Raw genomic sequence first — 26,416 nt, forward strand, 5'->3', positions numbered from 1 at the left:
AAGGAAATAGTACTCTCCTTCCCAACGTGTAACGGTGAGATTTAATGGAAACAAGATGAAATACAGTAACATATCTAAAGAAGCTCTTGATGTAGAAAAAGTGTAGAATACTGTACACTCTGGTGTAGAAAAGTAGACCTGTGTGTTCAAAAGAGGAGTCCTAGGGACATTGTGCCATAGAACAAAACAGGAATGTATTGCTCAAGGAGAAGGAATAAACCTAAATGGGAGCTTGGGGGCACTGATCATCTAATCACCCTAGTCAAGTAGGTGATCCAATCTACTCCCCTTGTTCTCTGTCTCCAGACCCATCTACTGACCTTATTTAATAACTGAGTTTCCTAATGAAACTGGCCTGCAAGTAGAGACCACAGTAATCAACAAATAAAAAGCTGGTAATCCTGATAATTTTATTTTCCTTGGGGCAGGGGAGAGAGGGGGAGTGGAGTGAAACACAGGGATCAGTCCTGGCTCTGTGCTCAGGGATCACTCCTGGAAGTGCTTGGGGGACCATGGTACCGGGGTGGAACCAGGGCTGCCATTGGAAGGTAAGCTCCTTATCCCCAGTATTTCCTCTCCATTCCTAACTCCATTTTCATATATGTACACAGTACATGTGTGCATGTATGATGTCATGCACATGTAAAATGAAGTACGAGACATTCTCCTTGCTTGGCTGCTTCTACTTTTCCTTCTACCTATCTGGCTATTGCTGTCTTGACAAATTTCTATCAAAACCCAACCTCTTATGCTGGAATGGCCTCAGTACCTGGACCTTTTTTTCCTTCAACCACTGCCTATCTAGATCAAAACCAATCTCAGAGCTCTAAGCTGTCCATACCAAAGAACTACAAATTAATCTTGCCTACACCTGCTTTTGAAATTTCGGTCTTACCCATCTCGGTGCCTAGCTGATATCTCCACTTGGACATTCACTAAGCCCCTAACACTCCACAGGTCTAACTCAGCTCCTGATCTTCTTCCCAGAGTCTCTCGCAGTCTTGTCTGTCTCAGTGAATGTAAAATTTTACCTTTCAATTGCTCTGGCAACAACCTTGGAAACAATATGACCCCTTTCTTTCTTTCAAACATCTAGGTTCAGAAAACCTTGCCTGCTCTACCTATTTTAAAATCTAGCGAGCCAGAGAGATGTACACCAAGGCAAGGCACTTGCACAAGGGCCTACCCAGGTTCAATCTAAGGACCCTAAATGGCCCCCTGAGCCTACCAGGAGTGATCCTTGAGCATATAGCCAGGTGGCCTCCCGACCCAAAATAAATAATCTCACCACTACAAGAAAATCTTCAGTGTGTACCCACATACAAGCTACTAGCACCACTTGCTTATATTCTTTTTTATTAGTTCACTGTTTTCCTTGCTTTTATCTTTGATCCTCAACTTAAACTAGTCAATGAGTTTTGGATTGGCACGCAGTCTATTTTGACCCGTTTAACTGCTCTCGTCCATAAATTTCATTTTTAACTGTTAGGGTGAGGCTATCAAACCTGTGTCAGATTATGTTATTCCTCCAATCAAAGCCTTCAATCACTTTCCAATTCAATCCGAGTAAGAAACAAAACCTTTATATAAAAGTTTTTAAGGTTCTCTTCACCTGACTTCCCCATTTTCACCTATCAGCCAACTGACTTCATGCCCAGTTACTGTAATGGGCAGAATAAAGCAAAACCAACCCCAAACTCGTACCCTGAATTCCTCTCCTTTTATGTTACATGCATTTCATTGTTGTTTGACAAGTTAATTAACATCTGTTTTACAGATCCTCATCTATAAAATGGAATCAATTACAGAACTGCTTTGTAGGATTATTAAGAAAATTAAGTGATTTGATATTTATAAAATATTTAGAAGAGCACTCAAAGCAACGTACTATTTAGTAGCAGTAAAGGGAATTGCCCACTTTTCTTCAACCATATTGGACTGTTTGTTGGTTTTCAAATATGCCACCGTAGTAGGTTCACCCCATGTCTTTTCCCTTCTTGTTTTCTCTGTTGGGTCCACATGGTCCTTGGATATCTATGTCTTACATGTTCTAACCACTTTCATATCTTTCCTCAAAAGTCACCTTCATGGAGGCCTCTACTAAGTGCCCGATTAAAAGTGCAATATCTTTTGTTCTTATTTTAAATATTTTATGATTATCTCTGTCTGGAATATGAGATTTTGGCCTCTGTATTTTGTTAGCATAGCTCCAATGCCTAGTGAATAGGAAGTGTTCAATATTTATTGAATAATCAGTATACCAAAAAATGTTCTAGCTGGATGTGGCCCCAAAAGCAAGATTTAAAAAAATAAAATAAAATAAATGACCTTACAGCCCCCATGAATTAGCAACAAGCAGAGTTCACAGAGTTCCCAAATAATACTCCATTAAGATGTCTTTTGATACTTCAGGAGACAGTGGGTATGAACATTCCAAAATATCTTACTTGAAAACATAATGAGAAAAGAGGAGATGCTTATTTAGGAGTAAGTAGATAACAACAAGCTGGAGCGATAGCACAGCGGGTAGGGCGTCTGCCTTGCACGCGGCCAACATGGCCGACCCGAGTTCGATTCCTCCGCCCCTCTCGGAGAGCCCGGCAAGCTACCGAGAGTATTCGATATGCCAGACACAGTAACAACAAAGTCTCCAATGGAGACGTTACTGGGCCCGCTCGAGCAAATCGACGATCAACGGGAGGGCCTTTACCTTACCTTTACCTTAGATTAACAACAAACTCTAAGCCTTTTCCTGTTATTTTACGATTTCCTAAAAAATTTCCTAAATTGTTAAAGGCTTAGGAAGCTGGCTTTCTTCCTGTTCTAATTTCCATATTCAAGAGACATCCACTCTTAAATATACTACCCATCCAATCAACTAGCTGTCAATACATTTGTTTGAAGTCAATAACCTCTATTACTTTATCCTTTGTCATACCCTGCACCAATAATTCATTTTGATATCACAAATATTACTATTCCACCCATCTTCAATCTCCTACCTTACAATTATTTCAACTTTTTTTCCACCCCATTATACTTATTCTCCAAGCTTATTTAGAAATCAGTCTCTGATTTTCCGATTTTTTCCCCTGGTGTAGCATTCCATTTCTGCCCTCTCTTTTTTCCTACTTAATTTGATCCAAGGTCAATCACTGCACTCTTATTAGCAACCTCATCTCCTCTTGCTCATATGTCTCCTCAGCCATGGAAAAAAATTACAATCCTGGATGAAGACAAGAGTTCATTCCTCACACATGTTGATAACTTTCTAGTAAAGTAAAAGTAAAGTAAAGGCCCTCCCGTTGATCATCGATTTGCTCGAGTGGGCCCAGTAATGTCTCCATTGGAGACTTTGTTGTTACTGTGTCTGGCATACCGAATACTCTCGGTAGCTTGCCGGGCTCTCCGAGAGGGGCGGAGGAATCGAACTCAGGTTGGCCATGTTGGCCGCTTGTAAGGCGAATGCCCTACCGCTGTGCTATCGCTCCAGCCCTAACTTAAATCAAAACAGAATTCATCTATATGCCTAGATTACAATTTTTAATCTCAATTTGGTCTTAATTCTCAATGGAGTCGAATCAAATTCATTCAAATATTGTGTAATGCTCACAATGTAGCTAGTATTATTCTATATGCTGCCCAATAGTAACTCATTCAAACCTGAGGTTAATACCATTATCGCCTCTATTTTACAGATGGAGAAATTAAAGCACAGAAAAGTTAAGCTGTCAAAAACGTACTGCTCTTTAGTGATGCAACTACTTGCTCCAACAGCTGGCAATCTGGCTACAGAGTTCAAGCTAAAGATGGCGAATATTAGGTATAGAGAGGTTCAACTTGCATAATATTCAGTTAGCAGATGGAAAACATTGGATTTGAGTCCACACACTAAGCCACTAACCTCTTCCATCTCCTTGACTTAAACCTCCTGGGAGATTTATACCCGATCAAGTTTCAGATTTCCTGATTTCCTATTGCATCCCTAGCAAACTGATCCAACGTTACAGTCATCTCCACCTTTTCCTACTAGTTTTAGAGTCTTGTCTTTCCTATCACTTATTCTGAATAGTATTTAATCTATATCTATTTCTTTATTGTATCTATTTGTATGTATTTCTTTCCACCTTTCTGTCTTTACTGGTTCTTAGAATCCTTCTCAGCCCTCCAATGCTAAAAGACCCACTTCCTAACAATTTGCTTGGACAGGGAATTTTTTTCTAGCTCTCTTTACCATCTCTGACATGTCTTTTTCATTAACACTTATCAAAAAAGTAATTCTCAATTCCCCATCTCACTGTAATTAATCATTTTTACATGTCAATAAATTCTGCAGTATTATTTTTAATTTCATTAGTAATGGTTAGTAATTTACCAACCATGACCTCTAAAGTATGATTTTCTTTTATATGATGCTATTACCTTGTTTTTCAATTTTTCTTTGAAATTCATGATCACCTTGGAATTCTTAGATCCATACTAGAATGATTCCTCTCCCATATCTGTCTTTTTTTTTTTAATCCCTTAATTTTGGTTTCTTTCCCAGAGTTCAAACTCAGAGGTTAGAAACCTCTCATTAAAAAAAAATTATTTGGTCTCACTTTACATACTTTTTTTGGTGATTTCTCTCTACCAGATACAAATGTATTGCTGTTTAGTTGACTATAATTCTATCTATAACCATTATTAATTTTTTTTAAAAAAACTATTTTTTCCTCTCCTTATACCCTCTAAACCTGTGTTCTAAACAAAAGTGAGAGGACCCTATCTCCACAGTTACTCTGGAATAGGGTTTCCCCCATGCCTCACACCATTCACAAAAGTAAGCTCAAAGTGGGTTGACCTCAGGATCAAACCAGTATCTATTAAATATACCGAGGAAAAAGGTAAAACTCTCTAGGAAATGGACCTCAGAGATATCTTCAAAGAGATGACCTCAAAAGCAAAGACAAAAACAAATATAAACAAACTGAACTATACCAAATTAAAAACTTCTTTGCAGCAAAAGAAAAACTCACACTAAAAAAAAAAGACACTCTACTGAATGGGAGAAAATATTTGCACATAATAACTCAGATAAAGAGCTAATATCCAATGTCTATAAAGCACTCACAAAGCTCAACAACAAAAAAAACTAACCATCCTATCCCAAAATGAAGAGATGAATATCACTTCCTCAAAGAAGACATACAGGTGTCAATAGGTACCTAAGTGCTCATCACTTATGATTAGGGATATGCAAAGCAAAACAATAATGAAATACCACTTCACAGCACTAGAGATGACATAAATGAAAAAGTCTGGCAACAGTCTGTGTTGGAAAGGTTGTGGTAAGAACCTCATTTGCTGTTGGTGGGAATGTTGTCTGGTTCAACCTTTATGGAAGCAGCATGAAGATTTATCAAAAAAGTAGAAATAAACTCACAAATAAATCTTGGAAGAGAGTTTTTATAACAAGCTGCAGAGATGCCTACCGCCTGCCCCAGCAGAACCCCGGCAGCTGAAAACCTCCAGAACCCAATTGCCACCATAATCACGACCTATTTCCACAGACTCGGGATGAGCCCCTGATGCATGAGAATGAATTTTCTGAAATAGTCTGGTATGCGAAATCTCCAGGCTCTCACAGAGTAGGGAATGGGCGACCTACCCCCATCTCCCTGTGCTTCCATGTGCCTGGCAGTCATGCCCATGACCTGCCTCTGGTGCCATATAAGCTCATTAATGGCCATGATCCAGACGCTCACAAATAAATCTTGGAGGAGATCCACAGGTACAAAGATGCTTCTGGACCCCAAAGTCACCATCCAGTTAAAAATTTAACTTCAGTTATATCACCTATTTTTTTTAAATGTAGGAGTACTGCTGTTTATTCAGCCATTGATTAAGCAGATTGAATTGGGCATGAATTACACATTACTTTTTTTTTTAATTCAGAAAGCTAATTTTATTTTATCCTTATTATTATTATTTTTTAATCACCATGAGATAAAGTTACAAAGCTTTCCTGTTTGAGTTTCAGTCTTACAATGACCAATCACCCATACAATAATTGATCACCCAACCCTCCACCAGTGCACATCTTCCACTACCAAGAACCTCAGTATGCCTCCCACAACTCACCCCTCCCTCTGCCTCCATGGCAGGCAATTTCCCTCACACTCTCTTTTGTATTGCTTGCTATGAATAGCATAAGATGTTACGCGGCTGCAAGAGAGGCTGCGTGCTCCTGGAACTCCAAAATTCCAGATAACCAGGGTCTGCAGAAATCTCTACAACGAGCTGCTTGGTTCAGAGGTTCTTTTCATGGCTGCCAAGGTCCTTAACTAGCAGCTGGAGGCAGTTTGTGGCTGTGACCTCCGGGTTCCCATGGGGACGGGGGGGATGAGAAGACTGGCCCATCCCCTATCCTTTGAGGCCTGGAGTTTGCCATCACTGAACCCACGTACATATGTACACTTCTTACTGGGTTCTGGAAGTTGGCGGCCGCCAGGGTTTTTAGGGGGCAGATGGAGGCATGACACCTACCTCCGTCTGAGGAACCCTGAGGAAGTTGGCTGGCTTAAAGTCTGGAGGCATCTCTGCAGCGAGCTGCTTGGTTCGGAGATTCTTTTGTGTGTCTCTGGATCATGGTCCTTGTTTCCATCTTTTCCAGAGAAATAAACTATTGGCATATGCCCTGCAGTGCACGCCTGCTTGCCTGCTGTGAACCGTGCCACTGGCCCTAACTGCAGGTTTTTATCTCTTTTGAGATTTATGGGTCTCTGAAATAAGGCCAATAAATGGGCTTGTATAGCTGAGCCTGAGATAGTTTGTGGATATGCCTCCCACATACCTAACTTTTGGTCATTTAATTTCTTGGTAAACTTGGCCCCAAGTTATTGGGGTCTGGCCAAAGGCACAGCAGCAATCTGGGGGCATCAGGAAGACTGAAGGCACCATCAGGCTGCTGATGTACCTGCCCTGCAGGTACAGGGTGACCTGCTGGTGGCACCATATACCCCTATATCATCCTTTAAACATTTTTAGAATTCCTGGAGCATGCGGCATCTCATACTTTATGCCACTGATATGCCAAGAGTAGAACATCACATTTGATGAGGTTTAAAGTGAAGGCAACCAATCTTGATCAAATATATATATATATCTTGATATATATATCTTGATATATATCAAGATATATATCAAATATATATTAATATGTAAATATATATCATATATATCTTGATCAAATATATATTATATATATATGTATATATATCCAGGGTCAACCTGTAACAACATGTCATTAATCTCTTATACAGGGCTTAATAGCTCCAGGGTGAGACACAACAATCTTTACACACTTTCCTCTAAGGAAACTTTTTTTGGATCATCACTTTAGAGGATTATTCATCAGAAGCAACACAAAATAAACTATTTAGGGCCTACTTTGGGGGCAGGCTTGGGTGGTGGTGGGAAAATTTGAAACAATGGTGGTGGGAAGGTGTAATGGTGGTGGGATTGATGTTGGAATATTGAATGTAAGAAATTATTGTGAACAACTACAAAATAAAATTTAGAATATAAAAGTAGGAATAGATCTCCCATATAAGCCAATGATACCATTTCTTGGCATCTACCCTAAAATACAAGAACATGGATTCAAAAGGGCATATGCACACCGATGTTCAGTTCAGCACTGAAGATGAGAGTCAAGATACAGAAACAGGGGCTGGAGCAATAGCACAGCGGGTAGGGCGTTTGCCTTGCACGAAGCCGACCTAGGTTCGATTTCCAGCACCCCATATGGTCCCCTGAGCACCGCCAGGAGTAATTCCTGAGTGCATGAAGCAGGAATAATCCTGTGCATCGCCGGGTGTGACCCAAATAGAAAAAAAGAAGATACGGAAACAGCCCAAATCCCCAACTATGGATGAATGATACAAGAAGTTGCCATGCACACACACATACACACGCACACACGCACACACACACACACACACACACACACACACACACAATGTAGTACAATGCAGCTCTAAGAATGAACAAAATCAAGCAATTTGCTGAGACATGGATGCAACTAAAGGGTTTCATGATGAGTTAAGTCAATCCAAAGGAAAGGGACAGACACAGAAGGATCCATCAAATGCAAGACCTAAAGATACACAGTAAGGAACACACAAATGGCCAAAGACAACATGCCTGGAAAGCTGGTCCACAGAACTTAGCTCATGGGGTGAGGTGAAACTGGAGAGGCATTTGGGAAGTGGACACCCTGTGAGTGGTACTGAAATGACACATGCACGAGACTGTGTATAAACTGTGTCTCTATAAGAAGTCATAGCTAGGTTAATATATTCCCAATCAAAATTAAGGACACATGGTCTTTAAAAGAATTTCTCTTCTATTTTATAAAGTGAAAAACAATGCAGAAGATGTCATATAGATGCTGAAATGTTGGGATTTCCAAGACAGCTTAAAGATTTAGGGGTACAATGGTCCCAGATTTAACAAGATGTTTGGCACAGTAGTTAAGCAACCTGTTTCAGGAAAAAGCTGATGTAATCAAACTCCTTACAGACTTGAGATTTTCTGACAGTTTACTATTATCCTACATTGGTTTAATGTTTTATTAAATGTGTAACTGATAAATTGATAAATAAGTATAATCAAATTTTCTTGCTAACTATTTAAATGCCACTAGTAACTTTAAAAGAAAAACATATGTCTCTGTAATGCAACTAAAAACTTGCTTGAATTACGGTACTCCACTCTTACCCTGGTGTAACGACAAATGACTGTATGCTTACAAATGGTCTACAAAGATGAGCGCTACAAGATCTACAGAGCAAAGATGGGTGGTTTGATAGGCTGACTTAACGATACTTTAACATTTATTGCATTGGCATTGTCTTTTTTTACTTAGCTCCTTCATGAATTGAAGAGGCATACTGCTAATTATAAAAGCAAAAATAACATATCAATTGTTGTGTAAATACTACTGCCACATATTTATTGCATATTGCTTGAGGCAAAACTATGCTCAAAACAAAATCTCGCCTTAACCCTTGAAGTTTTTATATATAGATAGAAAGCTTTAATATACAGAGGTAGCAAACCCCAGTACAGTTAGCTACACCTGCAAAATATAAAGTAAGGCTAAAGTGGCAATAAAAGTCGGAGAAAGAAGTTGAAAATGTATAGCTATTAGGAAATTCATTGAAATAAAATCAGTCTTATTTTTCAATCACATAAACATCCAGATATTTAAGTGAAAAATAAAATCACTTATGACCTGTGGCAAACACTGAAAACTTTTATAATTAAATAGGTAAAAAAAAAAACACACACAAAAAAGTTAAACTTAAAAAGTAAGTAAGTAAGTAAGTAAAATGAAATAGCTGAACTAACTTGAAAATTCAATGAAACTCCAGAGGAAAGGATTCATTTAAAATAGCAATTATGGCAATATACCACAATAAAGCAAATCAGATTGGCACCTTTAACCTCTCTGTCCATCAGGGTTGGTGTCAGGGAATGAAACAAACACACAAGGACTAAAATTTAGGATCACCTGAGCAGCCATACATGCGCTCATAAGCTGGTCACTTTTTCAATTCAATATTGAATAAACAATACATGAGTTTAGGTTGACAGAGACATTCAGGAAAGTTAGAAGCACATCAACATTTAACAGGACAGATATAGAGATATTTCACATAGTCAATCTTAAAGTACAGCCTGAACAATTTCTTACTCTCTTCTTGCCAATTGCATTCTTTCCTGGGTGACACTTTTGCTGCCCTGTTATTTAAAACACTTAAACAGATGTACCGAGGGAACTATCCTGACCTTAGGGATTCGATTACAGGAATGGTTTGCTACAGCAATGATACAGAGAAGAACTCTGATCTGAACCATGGTAGGTCATTCATTTGTTTGTTTTTTGATTGGGGGCCATACCCTACAATGCTTATTAGGGCTTACTTCAAGCTTTGTGCTCGGAGATCACTCCTAGCAGGGCTTGGGGGACCATGGGGTTCCAGGGTTTCAATGCGGGTTAGTGACATAAAAGAAAAGTGCCTTACTCACTGTATTACCTCTCAGGTCCCTGGATGTGGAATGTTTTGGGTGCTACATGGAGTGCAAACTTCATGAGAAGTCCCTAAAGGTTTTTTGAACAAGGAAACAACAAAGGTAGAATACTGATTTGGGGAAATTAATCTATTAGACTTTTCTAGGATAGAGGGTGTAAAGAAAAGAAAATTTGGAAATGGGAAGAAAAAAAGGATTATTAAAATTAAAAAGGAGAGAACTGTGGTAAAAATTATATATTATTGAAGAAATCACCAAGAACAGAGGTCCAATAAGGTGTGGTACTTTGGACTTTATATGGCAGAGTTGAATCCATTTAAATCCCTACCATGCATTGCTACTGGGCATTTGCCAATGAGAAATGAGATCTATAAGGTCAATTGGCTTACCTGGCGTCACAATTAGTGTGTGGTAGCCCGCCTGACCCCACAAATCGTGCTGCTTCTACTTTAATACATTTCCTCCTAGTGAAGAGTCAGCCAGGACGACAGTACAATGATTGTGCGTTTATCCTCCAGATACTTATTCCTTAAGGTTACTGAGTTTCATAAATGCATGACTCGGGGGTGGCTGGAAAGTTGCCAGCACTGGAGAAGCCAAAGTTGCCTATAAAGGGGGGATTTTTCCCTCACAATCAAGCTGGTGAGGTAACTAGTATCCATAAAGGGCCAGCCTGGCTCTTTCCCCAGAACTGAGGAGGACGCCACAAAGGCTGGTCTTTAAGCTCTCTCTTGGGATTGCATCTTCGTAGTCCTAGAGATTTCTTCTCTTCCAGCAAATTTATGAGTTGGCTGCTTAGACCATTCTCCCCAAGGGAAGACCTGAATCCAAATCAGGGATTTGAATAAACAACTCTATTTCTCTTCACTATTACATTCTCCTGTTCCCTAATAGGAGTCCAAAAGCAATATAGTGAGTAAAAAGAGAGGCTGGATGAATATAAAGAACAACTGCTAACCATGTGAAATCTTAGTTCATAAGAAGGGCAGGAAAAGTCCCATAAGAAGTCTCCAGAGCATAAAATAAACCTTGTTCAATGTCGGTAACTCTTACGCTTCAACGGCATCCTGATTCATGCACTAATTGGCAAAAAAATCACTTTAATTCAATCAGTGAATTATAGACTTCTGAAAGAACTCCTCAAAATTAAAATTCTTTAGAATAAAATGTAAGTGGTTAAGCTTTCGCAGAAAATGGCCTATAACACTAATTACTTTCATCGTTTCCATCTTCCTACTTTGCACCTCTGCAGTTTCTTGAAGAAGTGCTCTAGTCGTAAATCTCAACCAGACCCTAAACAGAGGTCCCTTGGTCATCCATCAGTTTCAGTACTCACCACCTTCCTTCTGCCTGCAGGTTGACCTGGGAGCTATAGACTGTGTAGTTCTGTGTATAAACAGAACTTCCTACATGCACCTTGGGACTCATGTGTTAAAAGCCCCTATTTTACACAGGGTAATCCTAGTGGCAGTAGCCAAATAGAGACACAGAGATAAATTTATAAGACAGCCTTGCTCCTTTCTCATAATTCATCGGGCTAAACAAGACAGTAGGAACAGCAACAGCACAGGCTGATTTATAATTTCTAATCTGTATGTCACCATGGCAAGATATCTATGTTGCTTTCATGGAACAGACTTGAACGTTGCAAGGCAACTATCGGCACAGCAAATGATCATTTGTCTAGAATTCAGTGAAATTTTATAACATTTAGGAAATGAGTTTAGAATGATTTGGCTCTAAACTTGCCAGCTACAAGATCTTGGCTGAGTTATCTGACCCCCTCGTTTCCTCATCTATAACATGAGGCTAATATCAGAGTCAATCTCACTGAGCTGTGAAAATAACAAGCTAATGTATAGCAAGTGCTTCAAACCATGCTTGGTACAGGTCAAGCACCTAATAAATCTCCTCTCTTCATCCTCATTCTGTAAAGACTAAGATAATCACAGTCCTATCAGACTAGGGTCCCCAAAATGTCAAATATTAGATCAATTTTAACACAAGCAAGAAAAAAATGTCCACTGAACTGAACTTTGAAAATTACCGATATCTACTTACTTAGATCCATCATCACTATACAACTGATACATACAGTTTTTAAAATTTTTTTGCCTTGTAAATTTTACTTTAGGTGCCATTAAAAGAAGATAATGGCAGGGTTTCATGCACAACACAGTCCAACACCACACACTCCACCAGTGTCAGCGTCCGTGTCAGCGTCCTCAACCACTGTCCCAGTTTCTTCCCTTTGTCTTATCTGCATACGGTTTTGATGTATATCACTACATGAAAAAATGCGGCACAATGAAAATTTAATCAGTAAATTAAAAAATGTAGATGGCTGAATAGAGAAACAACATACGTACCCAAGATTAACTGAGAATACGGAGGTATTTTTGAAACTACGAAGTACTACCGTAGAGGAAGGTTTTAAATGAGAATAACACATTCCACCTGAAAATGTTTTGGAATATGAATCATGTGATTTTACTTTATTCTTAAAAAAAAAAAAAAGATCTTTTTAACACCTAGCTGTACTCCAGGCTTATACCCGGCTCTGAGCTCAGGGATCACTCCTAGCAGTGCCAGGAATCAAACTGGGGCAGGTTGTGTGCAAGGCAAGTGACTTACCCCTGTTCTGTATCTCTGGCCTCTACTTCTAAATGTCTTTATTTTTGTTTGTTTGTTTGTTTGTTTGTGGGTCACACACAGCAGTGCTCAAGATTTATTCCTGGCTATGCACTCAGGGAACACTCTTAGAAGGGCTCAGAAGTCTATATGGAGTGCCAACGATCAAACCCAAGTCAGCTACATGCCCTACCCACTATACTATGAGTCTGCTCCCAAAGAATTTAGAGGTATCTGGGCCACATTGGCCCTGAGAAGCTCAGGGCGTTGTCCTGGCTCCGTGCTCAGGGGTCAATCCCAGTGAGGCTTGGTAGATCGCACCGCACGGAGTCCTGAGGATTGAACACAGTTCGTGCAAGGCAAATGCCTTACGACTGTAGTTTTTCTCCAGCAAATAATACATTCTACTTAAAAAAATATTTTGCAATGTGAGACCTGTGTTTTTACTTTATTCTTTAAAAAAATTTTTTTTCAACACCCAACAGTGCTCATGGCTTATTCCTGGCACTGAACTCAGAGATCATTCCTGGCAGTACCAGGATAGTACCAAGGCTAGTAACTTATCCCTGTACTACGTTAGTATTATGTTTCCGGCCCCTACTTTTAAATGTCTTGAAAAAGTCTACAATAATCCCAAGAACCTTAGATATGAAGCAATATAAACAAGGCTACTCAGGGCTCTGTCCACAATGGAGCTGCCTGTATGCATGCACTATGAGAGTCATAATCAAAACACCAGGTCAGATACATAAAGGGGCAATTGCAACTAACTCCTTACTGCTATGCCAGTCCAGGGAGCAAGAAAAGGAAAAATGGAGGTTCTGAGAATCTAGATGAGTTAGAAACCAGAGTGACTGGACTGCTTTATAGGAGCCAAAAAAGTAATCAAAAAAGTAGTTCCTGGGGGCTGGAGCAATAGCACAGCGGGTAGGGCATTTGCCTTGCATGCAGCTGACCCAGGTTCGATTTCCAGCATCCCAAGCATGGCCAGGAGTAATTCCTGAGTGCATGAGCCAGGAAAGAAAAAAAAAAAAAAAAGCAGTTCCTCAGCCTACTGGAAGCAGGTATAACGCAAGGAAAATTTTATGCTTCCCTAAACGGCAGGCAGGCAAATGCAGAAAAATTTTGGTAAATGAGAACAGGTTCAGCAAGATAAAAAAGATGGGGTAGCACAGACAAAAATATGACCTTGATTCAGTCAGTGAGTAGGGAATAAAAAATAGGACATTGCTAAAATGTGATATATAGAGGAAACTATAAATGCCAGAGCAAAGTTAAATTAAATCAAGCTGGAATCAATGTATCACCTTTGTGTCTATAAATTTTCCCTATGCAACTAGTGTCTCATAATGGCAGAGCAGTCCCCACTTTCTCGTGAACACGTTCCTCCAGTGGAAATCCAGAAAGAAGCGGTAGGCTTCCTCTTGCACAAGAAATTCTTGAACTTCCAAGTGTTGGCAGCAGGACAGACAGAAAAGCAGGACGAGAGGAAGAATTCTTTATGAGGAAGCTAGAGGTCTAGTTGGTTGCAGCAGTAACAGAGTGAATCTAGAGCATCATAGACACAAAGGTTAGCATAAGATGCAAAAGTCAACTGTGTTTGAAAGGAAAAGATAGGAAGACGAGAGGGATATGAAGATAGAGAGGCCAGAGAGATGGTAAGCGGGTAAGGTGCTTATACGCGGCCAACCCTGTACGTGGCCAACCCTGGTTCAATTCCCGGCGTCCCATAGGGTATTCTGTAAACTGACAGGAGTGATTCCTGAGCGCAAAGCCAGGAGTAACCCCAGCCCCCCAACCCCCCTAAAAAAAGAAGATAGGGGGAAGGGGAAGGGAGGGAAGAAAGAAAAAAGGCACTGAAATTTCAAGTAGCTTATGTTAAATATACCAAATATTGCAAATGTTGATAAAACCTTCACATTAGTAAATAAGGCCCTCCCGTTGATCGTCGATTTGCTCGAGCGGGCCCAGTAACGTCTCTATTGGAGACTTTGTTGTTACTGTGTTTGGCATATCGAATACTCTCGGTAGCTTGCCGGGCACATTTACAGAACAATTTGTGCAGCTTAAAATAGAATGTAGTACCTGTAATCAAATATACATATAAAGTAAATCTTCCCTATTATTTATAGGGCAGTTCTTTAAAATCACCTCTAGCTTTTAGCCAACAAATTCACTTAGGCATTGATTGATTTGGGCTTCTCCAGCAGTTTTGGGAGCCTGTGATCCTCAGACCAACACTGCAGGCCTGACAATTCAGGGTAGGGGTCTGGCAGTGTGATACTGGGGGCCAACAAGACTGTGCGTTCTGCACCATGGCACTCCATCCCTCTGAGCTGTCGCCCTGATCCCTCACTTGGGTATTTAATGAAGCTGAAGTATTTTAGGGCATTTGCCTTGAACGCAGCCAACCCGGGTTCTATTCCTCCATCCCTCTCGGAGAGCCTGGCAAGCTACCTAGAGTATCCCGCCCGCATGGCAGAGCCTGGCAAGCTCCTTGTGGCGTATTCGATATGCCAAAAACAGTAACAACAAGTCTCACAATTTGTTGTGAGACATTACTGGTGCCCAATCGAACAAATTGATGAACAACAGGAAGACAGTGCTACAGTGCTACAATGCATCATACAAAGTTCGAGATTGTGTGACAGCATCTCAAGGGTCTCTGGATATGGAGTGGAGTGTGGAGGGAAGCGAAGGCAGTTCCATAGGCAGGGCTACAGCTCCACCTCCTCCTTATATCAGCAAAACTCTCCTTTTGTCTAAGGGGGAAATCGCACGAGGTGTAGTTTGATCAGAGACTACTACTAGTCAAGTGGGAAAGGAGCAGGTGGAGTTTGAATCCTGGAACTGCCAGTTATGACTGTGATTTAGGAAAGGATCTAATCTCTTAGACTCTTAATTTCCTCTTTTATAAATGAACAGAATAATATTATAGGATTGTGTTAATATTAAGTGTGCAGAGCACACAGCATGAGGCCTTAGCACATCCATAGTAGGCCCTCACTAAAGATGGCTCTTTCTTTCAAAGAAATAGAGATCTATGTGTGTTGACTAAAATATAGAGAAAGAATTGTAGAGAAATGCTTGAATTTTTGCATACGGAGATATATTTGTGTGTATGTGTGTGTGTGTGTGTGTGTGTGCGCTTTTTGGGTCACACTAGGAGATACACAGGGATTACTCCTGTCTCTGCACTCAGGAATTATCCCTGTGTGAGGTGTGTGAGGCCATACACCGAAAGGCTGTGGGGCTCAGCAGTCTCAGTCTATGGGGATGTGGCTGCCATAACCGTATGCATGGGGGCTGGAGAAACACCACAGCGGGTAGGGCGTTTGCCATACATGCAGCCAACCCAGGTTCGATTCCCAGCATCCCATATGGTCCCCTGAGTACCGCCAGGGATAATTCCTGAGTGCAGAGACAGGAGTAATCCCTGTGTATCACCTAGTGTGACCCAAAAAGCACACACACACACACACACACACACACACAAATATATCTCCGTATGCAAAAATTCAAGCATTTCTCTACAATTCTTTCTCTATATTTTCACCAGTTACCATTAGTCTTCACTGTAGCACTGTAGCACTGTCACCCCGTTGTTCATCAATTTGCTCGAGCGGCCACCAGTAACATCTCCATTGTGAGACTTGTTACTGTTTTTGGCATATCGAATATGCCATGGGGAGTTTGCCAGGCTCTGCTGTGCGGGCAGGATACTATTGGCAGCTTGCCAGGCTCTCCAAGAGGGATGGAGGAATCAAACCTGGGTCAACCACGTGCAAGGCAAATGCCCTACCCGCTGTGCTATCACTCCAGCCCTTCTTCACTAGCCACTTAAAAGATATTTTCAAATAATTGAAACTTTATTGTCTGTAATAAGCTAAATCAGGTCACAGCAAAAAACGAATCTCAGAGCATTTTAAATAAACAGATCCACCCAGATCCTCTATCTTCCAGTAGGCAGGGGTCACACCCACCAACTGGCCCCCTGGCGCCGTGTAATCACATCCATGGCCAAGACCCAGAGACTATAAAACCCAGCTCTTATTATCTCATTCTTACTTTGGACATCCTGGCAGGCTACCGAATGTAACCTGCCCACACGGCAGAGTCTGGCAAACTCCCCGTGGCGTACCCAATATGCCAAATACCAGTAACAATGATGTGTCTCATTCTCCTAACCCTGAAAGAGCCTTGAATATGGCACTTTTTAAAATCTCAGGGCTAGGACGAAGGAGACATTACTGGTGCCTACTCGAGGCAACCGATGAACAACAGGATGATCTATCTGATCATGATCGTGAGATTCAAAGGCGCTTTAGAGCAGGCCCACAGAATACCCTAACTAACACCCTAAGAAAAGCACAGAGAGATAAAGTAGTCTGATAGGTGATCAACCAACAAAATTCCCTGATAGTATTAATGATTCCTTCTAGCTTTCTCAGGCTGGTTTGCCCAATGTGCATGTTGGACAGAGCATATATAGCAGAAAAAGCTGAGAGAAGATGACGGGGGAGAGGAATCAGGGGCCTGTTTTGTATACTGGAGATGTGGGAGAGTGGTCATTGTCACTGTCCTCCCGTTGTTCATCGATTTGCTCGTGCGGGCCCAGTAACATTGTGAGACTTGTTACTGTGTTTGGCATATCGAATACGTCCCGGGTAGCTAGCCAGGCTTTGCCCTGCGGGCGAGATACTCTCGTTAGGTTGCCAGGCTCTCTGAAAGGGGCGGAGGAATCGAACTCGGGTCGGCTGTGTTGGCTGCGTGCAAGGCAAACGCCCTACCCGCTGTGCTATCGCTGCTCCAGCCCATGGGAGAGTGGTACAGTTGTATATCCACAACACAGACTCAATAACACTGAAAATGTGAAATCTAAACAACATTGAACTTTGAAATGTGCCTATCAAGGTGACAGGCCAGGGTGTGGGGGGATGGAGGGAGGGAGCATGGGAACACAGTGTGAAGAGAGTTAACAGTGGTGGTAAAACTGGTGTTGGAATATTGTATGTCAAAGACTCAACTATCAATAACTTTGTAAATCACAGTTCTTTAATGAATATTTTTTTAATTTAGAAAGCCAAAACTGAGATAAAAGGAACTCAGGGACAAACACTACCCCAATTTGACAGCATTTGAATCCTAAAAACTAACACTCACAAATGTTACTTGGAAAATATGGAATGAATGCCGATAGAAAATTTCACCACCATAATTCCACAGTTAGATTTGTGACATTAGGTAAGTGATATAATTAAAGTTTATTTCCTTATATTTAAAATTAAGTGTTAAAGATTAGGGATGGAGATACCAGTAGGCACTTACCCTGCATGAGTGAGGTCCTAGGTTTGCTTCCAGGCAAATCGAGATTACTGACAGTAGTAATTAAATGTGTTGCTCAACTGTGATAAAATATGAACATTTTATACTGCTCCTTGAATGAGTAGAAAATTCTCACAGAAGTTCACGAATACATCAATCTTTGCCCAACATCAGAAGAAGAGAGTGATTAAAGAAGTATAGATTCTGGACACACAGTCAACGCAATGATGATAGGTTTAAATTTACGTACTGCCACCAGTTTTAAACACAACATGTTAGATATTTATTCCTCTGACTCTGTGACTACTCTCACTGCATCAGACTCCAACAGTTTTCTGACAGGCAACACCTGGCAAAATAAACAGCTTTCATACAAACTGCGGCCATCCGATAATGAGATATGCTTGATATTCCCCTTTTCTCCTGATTTTTCAGTTTGAACCTGAGTCTACAACTAACTTTGCTGAGTGAAAGCCAGTCTTTAAGATAACCAAGGGAACATGCCGAGCTTATTACTCAAGATTTTGCTATATAAAGAAAATATTAAAACAACCTATGAAACATAACAGTCTAACAATCAGTTTCCAACAAAGCACTGTTTTGGTTTATTCATTTTTGCTGCTCACCATAAGGAGTGACTGCAGGTCAAAACTAATCACAAGAAACTTGGCTATTTCTTTTCTTTTGATAGAATCACCCACGTGATACATATTTATTTCTTTTTATTATTCTAGACCCTCGAAAAATATTTTTTGTTTTCTACAAAGGTTATGAGATATCATAAAAATGTCGAATGCATCTGGTTTGAGAATCCAATTCTTCCTTCACAAATTTCTGCATCTGTTCACAAAAATCTCTTTGACTTCAAAGCAAGCTTTTCAAGCGAAAAAGGAGATACATGCAGGAAAAGTGGCCATAAATTTTTAGTAGTCCTTTTCTTGGGCCATTTTAATAACAGCACTGTGGGAAAGTATCTCTTTTAGAAACTTAAAGAATCACAGATGATACTAACAACTATGTATTTATAAGGAAATCAATGCTTTAAAAACTTTCCTCAGACTAAAAGTGCTATATCTTCCATTTAAAACATGGGAAAAAAACAAACAAACCAGAAAGCTTAAAGAAGAAAAATTATTTCCAATCCATTATTTAGAAAGACCAAATTTAACATTTTTTTGTTTTGCTCTTTAAAAGCAAAACAAGGGGCTAGAGTGATAGCACAGTGGGTAGGGCGTTTGCCTTACACGCGGCCAACCCGGGTTCGATTCCCAGCATCCCATATGGTTCCCTGGGCACCATCAGGGGTAATTCCTGAGTGCATGAGCCAGGAGTAACCCCTGTGCTTTGCCAGGTGTGACCCAAAAAGCAAAAATAAAATAAAATAAAATAAAAAGCAAAACAAAAAATGTTCAATGGTTAATGTAGGATAACACTGCTTTGTCGTTTCTCCCTTGCCACAAGGAGCTTAGGTGTATCAGGTCAGACCCATCAAAGTGCTCTCGAGTGACTCCTGTTCTTTTGTTTATCTGCAACCACTTCTCTCTTCCACAAACAGTTAATCAATCAGCTTATTCCCCTAACCAGTTTCTGTTCATTTGTAAGGTCAGATCTCTCTAGGAAACTGAACTTATACTGTAAGATAATATTGCCTTTCTCCTCTCCTTATGTCTTTTGAATAGTTTACTTTAAAGCAACGACCTTTTGTATAGACACAAGAAGACAATTAATATTACGCTTTTGTAACATAAGATTTAATTGGAATATTATTTATTCCTCGGCATTTGCCTCCTCAACTTAAGCCTCAATTGCCCTCACTTCCTAACGCCCCCCAAAGCAGGGTCCCAACAAGGGACTGGATGGAACCAAAGCAAGGGGTAAACTATGTGCTACCATGGCATCGAGATGGGCCTGGCCAAAGTGCCACAGAGCTTGATCATGGACAAATGCTGTCATGATCCAAGAGTAAGGAGGAGACTAGGACCTTGACAGGAATAGGAAAGACTAATCTGGACTGAGCACTATAGTCTGAGATCGGGATGACCCCAGGAGAGCAATTCTATTAGCTTAATGCATCTCTTACTGTGTCCATACAAAATGATTAATATTGTGAATGCTTATATGTTTGTTGGATAAGGAGAGGAGAAACACACCCATGGGATTCTGTCCTTGGGTGGGTCATCCTGCTGAAAGAGAATCTGTCCAAGAAGCAGCATCCCATGAGGAGAAGAACTTTAACCCTATTGATTGAGAACACACCTATGTGTAAGCCCAGCCCCTCAAGGGGGATTTAACTAGACTGTAAGAGTGGGCTGGGGGATCAATATCCAGAGTCAGAGCCAGGAAACAGAGGTTCCTGATTGGGGCCCGGGAGAGAAGGAGAGAGAGAGAAACAGGAATGAACGGGGATGAGAATGGAATAAACGGCATCTGATCAATTGACCGGCTTGGCCCTCGTTCCTTCCTTCGCCTGCCCTTGGCCAACAGCCATCCGGATCCAGTCCACACACAGCGGCTCGAGAGCACCAAATGCAGGTGGTGAGATAGAGCTGCCCGGAGAGCCCCGGAACACAAACCCTTCAGAGTATGCTGTTTTTTACAGTTACTTCCTGCCTGTCGGTCTTTTTTTCTCTGCATAAATTATACATTTATTTACAAATGTATTTCAATTACATCACGAATACAATTTTGCAAATTTTCTGTTAGTTTAAAAAAAACCACATTAGTTCTTAGTTCTTATGGCTCTGCATAGTTCTACATATTACTAAAAACTATATGTATATTTATACATTTTTTTAAAAACGCTCTCACTTTTTATTCTTACTCTAATTAAAGTGAAACTGAAGACTTGGAAACACTAATCTGCTCTGGAAATGTTGCATCCTGCAATGATAAAGACTAATATCTGATTAAAATAATAATGTTCATAAATGCCACTGAACAATAAGAGGCTTAATATTTTTTCTTTCACTGACAGTGATTTCATGGGCTCTAATTTTGTGGGGTTTGTTCTCTCTTTGATTCTTTAACTCTCATGACAATCACAATTCTTATTTTATTTTTTATTTTTGCTTTTTGGGTCACACCCAGCGATGCACAGGGGTTACGCCTGGCTCATGCACTCAGGAATTACTCCTGGCTGTGCTCTGGGAACCATATGGGATGCTTGGAATCGAACCTGGGTTGGCGGCATGCAAGGCAAACGCCCTATCCGCTGTGCTATGACTCCAGCCCCACAATTCTTATTTTGAAATGAGAGAAAGTTTGGGCCAAAGGCTTTGTTACCTGGGTAACATACATTTTAATATGCTATTGTTAACTCTAAGTGTAGTAATAGATCAACTCTGGTTCCAAAGAATAAAATCCTCAAATGTCAAATGAGAGGAGTGTTTGATGGATTTGCCTAATTTTAAAATAGAATTTATAATAACTGATCTAATTTTGAATCCATTCTTATCTAACACTATCATCTGAAGTTTAAAATAATATTCGAACAGATGTTTTGTTGACAGAGCTTTCTAATATAAAATGCCCTTTAACCATACAAGAATCATGTCAGGCCCAAACCAATGAAGTATACCTAGAGAAACAGAAGTAATTTAAGAGACAATTGGAAAAATACGTGGAACTTAAAATCTTGGATTCATAACTAATCTCTTTGGCTTCCTTTACTTTTCAAAGCTTGCAGGAACATTAATGTGCAAATCAGTCCACTCTTCCCTCTATCTTGCCAAAGAAAATAAGTCCACAAGTAACTGGTATATCACACAGCTAGCAAGTGACAAATACTCAGGCCTCTGGTTCACTTACAGTCTAGTGTTCTTTCCAGTACCTCAGTTAAGATAACAAAATTTGCACACTTATACATTATAAAAATGACTATGCAAAACCTCCAAGAAACCACTTAATAGCCAGAGTCTCAAATTTCTATCTAGTTTCCAAAATAAATATTTCCTAAAATTCGTCAGCAAAGAGCCTAAACCTGAAATTGCACTTGGAAGATGTTTAGTAAATATTTTGAAAACTACATAAATTCTGCAAAATATCATATATATGTGTATACAGATGTGTGAGTACACACACACACACATTTTTTTTGTCATGAGGGTAAAATTCTTAAATCGAATGGATTGAAGGTGGTAGGTACCATGCTACCAGCACTACAGGAGTATGGTAGCAGCGGTGCTGGCAGGAACAGAACAGGACGACGATGGAGTTTGGAAGCTTCCCACGATTCCGTGACAACGCCTGCTGCTTACAGTTACTCTGCAGCTCTAAGAAGGAACCGGGGAGAAGGTGCAAAGACACTTGCTCAAGGGCCACGCGGGCAGAGGAAGGGTCTGCACCGACTCAACACCAGTCAAGCGCTAACCAGGCGTCTCTTCCGACTCCTCCTCCTGCCCCCTGGGCTTGCAGTTGGACAAAAGGGGCCCCAACAGCAACCGCCACGAGAGAGCCAAGCCGCCCGGGAAAGCAGAACATCCTCTAGCATCCCGGAGAACCCCGCCCGGCGTGGCTTCCCCCGTTGCCCAGCAACAGTTGCCGTGGCAACGCTCCGGGCAGGAGGAGGCGGCGACGTAGCCCCGCCCACCGCCGGCGCGAGGCGTCACGACGCGCCCGGTCCGGAAGGGCAGTCCGAGGCCGGGCGGGCGCCGGGAGGAAGAGAGCCGCGGGAAGCCCGCGGGGGGCAGGCGAAGGGGACGAGAAGTACCTGGCGGGGTGGGAGGCCGGGCCCAGAAGGGCCAGCCTCGGGGTCCCGCGGAGCGCGAGCCGCGGCGGGGCCCGCGTGAAATGCCCGGATGCGGCGCCAGCACGCTCGCGCCTTCCGCATTGAGCGCAGCGCCATGTTGGGAAGGGCGGAGCCGGCCCGGCCCGGTGACGTCGGCGCCGGCGCCTCACTTCCGCCTCGCGGGCCGGAAGACGCCCGTCAGTGGGCGTGCTCCTGCGCCCGGGCCTGGGCTGTGCAGGGCGGCCTCGAGGGGGACCTTAGCGCCTTGTGGGGGGCGGGAGGGGGCAGGGGGGCGGCTGGGGGAGGTTGATAGCGCTGTTGGCCGGGAGAAAGTCAAGGAAGTTTCCCTTTGCGCTCCTTTTTCTTTCCTTTGAATTATTATTAAGATTTTATTTTATTTTTTATTATTTTATTATAAAATTTTATTTTTTATTATTTTATTTTTTATTATTATTAAGAAAGGACATTCATCTTTTTCTTAACTTTCAATTATTTTTTTAATAATTGGATCCGAGGCAGCTTTTCCAACGTTCCTGCGTGGAGCCTCCCCCCCAAGGCCTGTGTGCTTTCCAGACGTTTGTTCAGTTCTATTCTGCTAGTTAGTGAAGGTACATCTTACCTTGGAAAGGTGGGGGTGGGGGGGTAGCAGACCTTTTTTTTTTTTTTTTTTTTTTTTCTTTTTGGGTCGCACCCAGCGATGCACAGGAGTTATTCCTGGTTCATGCACTCAGGAATTACTCCTGGCCGTTCTCAGGGGACCATATGGGATGCTGGGAATTGAACCCAGTTCGGGCTGCGTGCAAGGCAAACACCCTACCTGCTGTGCTATCACTCCAAAACATTAAAAATGATTAATAACATTAATAATAATAATAAAATAATAACATTAAAAATAATGTTACTGTATCACTGTCATTCTGTTGTTCATCGGTTTCCTCGAGCAGGCACCAGTAACGGTTCCGTTCGTTCCTAGCCCTGGGATTTTTAGCAAGTGCCACGTTGGATGTGGCACTTCAGGGTCAAGGGACATGAGACCCAGCATTGTTACTGGTTTTTGGCATATTGAGTATGCCACGGGGAGCTTGCCAGACTCTGCCGTTGGGGCAAGATACACTGGGTGGCCTGTCGGGTTCTCCAAGAGAGAGAACTAGACAGTAGTTTATATTTTGAAAATTGAATCACAATGAGATACATAGTTCTTGATTGGGTTTCAGTCATACAATCTTCCAGCACCCTTCCCTTCATTAGAGTAGTTTCCCACCACCAGTGTTCCCAGTTCTCCTCCCTAGCCACCAGGACAAGCACCTCCTTCCCCTCCTCTCCTCCCCTCTCCTCCCCTCTCCTCTCCTCCCCTCCCCTCCCCTCCCCTCCCCTCCCCTCCCTTCCTCTCCCCTCCTCTCTTCTCCTCCTCTTCCCTCCCCTCCCCTCCCCTCCTCTCCTCCCTTCCCCTCTCTCTTCTGTACTCCTATATCTTAACTTTTGGGCATTATGGTTGGCAATGCAGATACTTAAAGGTTATGTATATGATCCACATGATACATATATAGCAAATCTTTTTCGCCACTGTTTTAGAATTGCTAGCACTGTTAAAGAACAAACACCAAACTGGAGAAGATGGGGTATGGTTAGAGTTAGAGTCTTTCAACCTGGCCCAGAGAAGGCCTACTGGAAAACTTAATAGAAGAAACTGGTTTGTTTGTGGGTTAATTTATGAGAAGAGATAACATGATAATGCAGGGCTGATAATACACACCCAAAGCTCCCAGATAAGATTCTTATCAATAAAAGATAACTTACCGGAAGGCTTTTGTCAATTTCCTTTATGTATTTTGTTGTGTTTTTATCCATTTGACAAATACTAAAGATTACCACATTTCCACAGGGAGAAGTAAGGGATTAATGGAATAAGAAATGCCAAATCTCTTAAGAAACTGAAATGTAACAGCTGGATGAGAAAAGGAAAAAACAGAAACCTAAAATTAGAACCATACAGTGAAAGCTCGAAGAAGGATAAAAAATCACGGGTAATTCAAAGCATAATTCATGCAATACAGAAATAAACAGGGAAGGAATTTTAGAGATGAAGGCAAAAATTGGCAACCATGGAAGTCAAGCCTCATTCTTCAACAAAATTTATCGGTTTGGTTTGGTTTCTTATATTTGAGGTATTTTACTACTTCCAAATGTGATGCCACAAGGTTGATCATGGATGTGGAGATCAGTGAGCTGAACTGCACAACAGATGGTAATTGAAAGAAATTTTTGAGACCATCAGGTAGAACTTATGAACTGAAAGTAATTAGATAATAGAAATTTAAAAGTGATTTGAAAACACCAAAAATGTAGTGTTACTGAGACCCAGGAAAGATCCAGCAGAAGCCATGACTGAGCTTGACAAAGATGGACAGTATCTTGGAAATGTGCGGTTTTATAACTACTTAAAAAAGTTGTATACTGGTAGAAAAGTATTAAAAGACAATTTCCACAAATGTTGCTATGTAGATTCACTTACCCTTACAGTTGACCAAGATTCACTATCACAATTTCCCCATTGTTCATCAGTTTGTTTGAGCGGGCACCAGAAACGTCTCCATTCGTCCCTGTCACGTGCTAGTGTAGCCCGGTGGCATATTGGGGGCTCTTTCAGGGTCAGGGAAATGAGGACCATCATTGTTACTGTTTTTGGCATATTGGGTACGTCACGGGTAGCTTGCCAGGCTCTGCCATGTGGGAGGGATACTCTCAGTAGCTTGCCAGGGTCTCCGAGAGGGATGGAGGCTTTTGGGGCAGCCTCTAATCACCTTTACAGGTGTTCCCAGTCAGGCATATATGCGGGCAGGATACTCTCAGTGTCCTGCCCGCAGGGTTCTCTGAGAGTGAGAATTAGAGAATAAGCTTGGTTTTATAGTCTCTGGGTCCTGGCTGTTGATGGGGTTACAACTTCAGACTTCTGAAATCCTCAGGCACATTTATAGTAAGGTAAAGCCTAGCAATAAACCCAGGCTTGTAGCAGAAGACCTGCCCACTTCATTTCCTTAAGTCATGATTTTAGCCATATTAACTAAGTTAAATGACCAGTTAAATTTCCATGGGAGATGTTTCTAAGGTATAATTCCAATAAGAACAAAAGTAGAATCACTTGAATATTTTTAAGTAAACTACTTTCATTCTTAGAAGTAATAAGTTACATTCCTATTACAATAATAACTTTTAGCTTATAAGTTTACCTCACATAGCCAGCAAGTTTACTCCTAGACAAGGACTGTATTTTTTTTTTTTGGGACTGTACTTTTATTTCTTCCATTTTCCCAGCATCTAGAAGAGTTCCTTACACAGAGTAGAAAATGTTTTGCATCTTTTATTTTAAGAAGCATATTAACTGACAGAGGTTGATATGATTTGGCAGCCAGAAAGAACCACTGATAGCAGAAATGACACTAGGACCATCATGCCTCCTTTTGTCTTTTTAATTGAATTCTGAAACCTTTGGATGTTAGGGGTTTTTACAAAATCCTCATCTTGGTGTAGTACACTCAACAAGTTATAATAAATATTTTTAATATTAATCCTGAACTATCAGGAAAAGACAGTATATTTTAAAGAACAATTATATAATACTTTTAAAGTATTTTCATACAAAAGTGTTTAACGTTT

General features: G+C 41.1%; 1 protein-coding gene across 1 annotated transcript in view; it reads right to left on the reverse strand.

Annotated features, from left to right (window-relative positions):
- The window catches only part of WARS2 (tryptophanyl tRNA synthetase 2, mitochondrial), a 111,404-nt gene extending 88,554 nt beyond the window's left edge, over window positions 1-22,850 (reverse strand). The window contains exon 1 of the mRNA XM_056123784.1: window positions 22,745-22,850. The gene's annotated coding sequence lies outside the window, so the exon portion shown is untranslated. The remainder of the gene's footprint in view (window positions 1-22,744) is intronic.
- Window positions 22,851-26,416: the final 3,566 nt, after the last annotated feature.

Source organism: Sorex fumeus, unplaced genomic scaffold (assembly GCF_029834395.1).
Source record: "Sorex fumeus unplaced genomic scaffold, SorFum_2.1 ptg000001l, whole genome shotgun sequence".
NCBI classification, from domain to species: Eukaryota; Metazoa; Chordata; class Mammalia; order Eulipotyphla; family Soricidae; genus Sorex; species Sorex fumeus.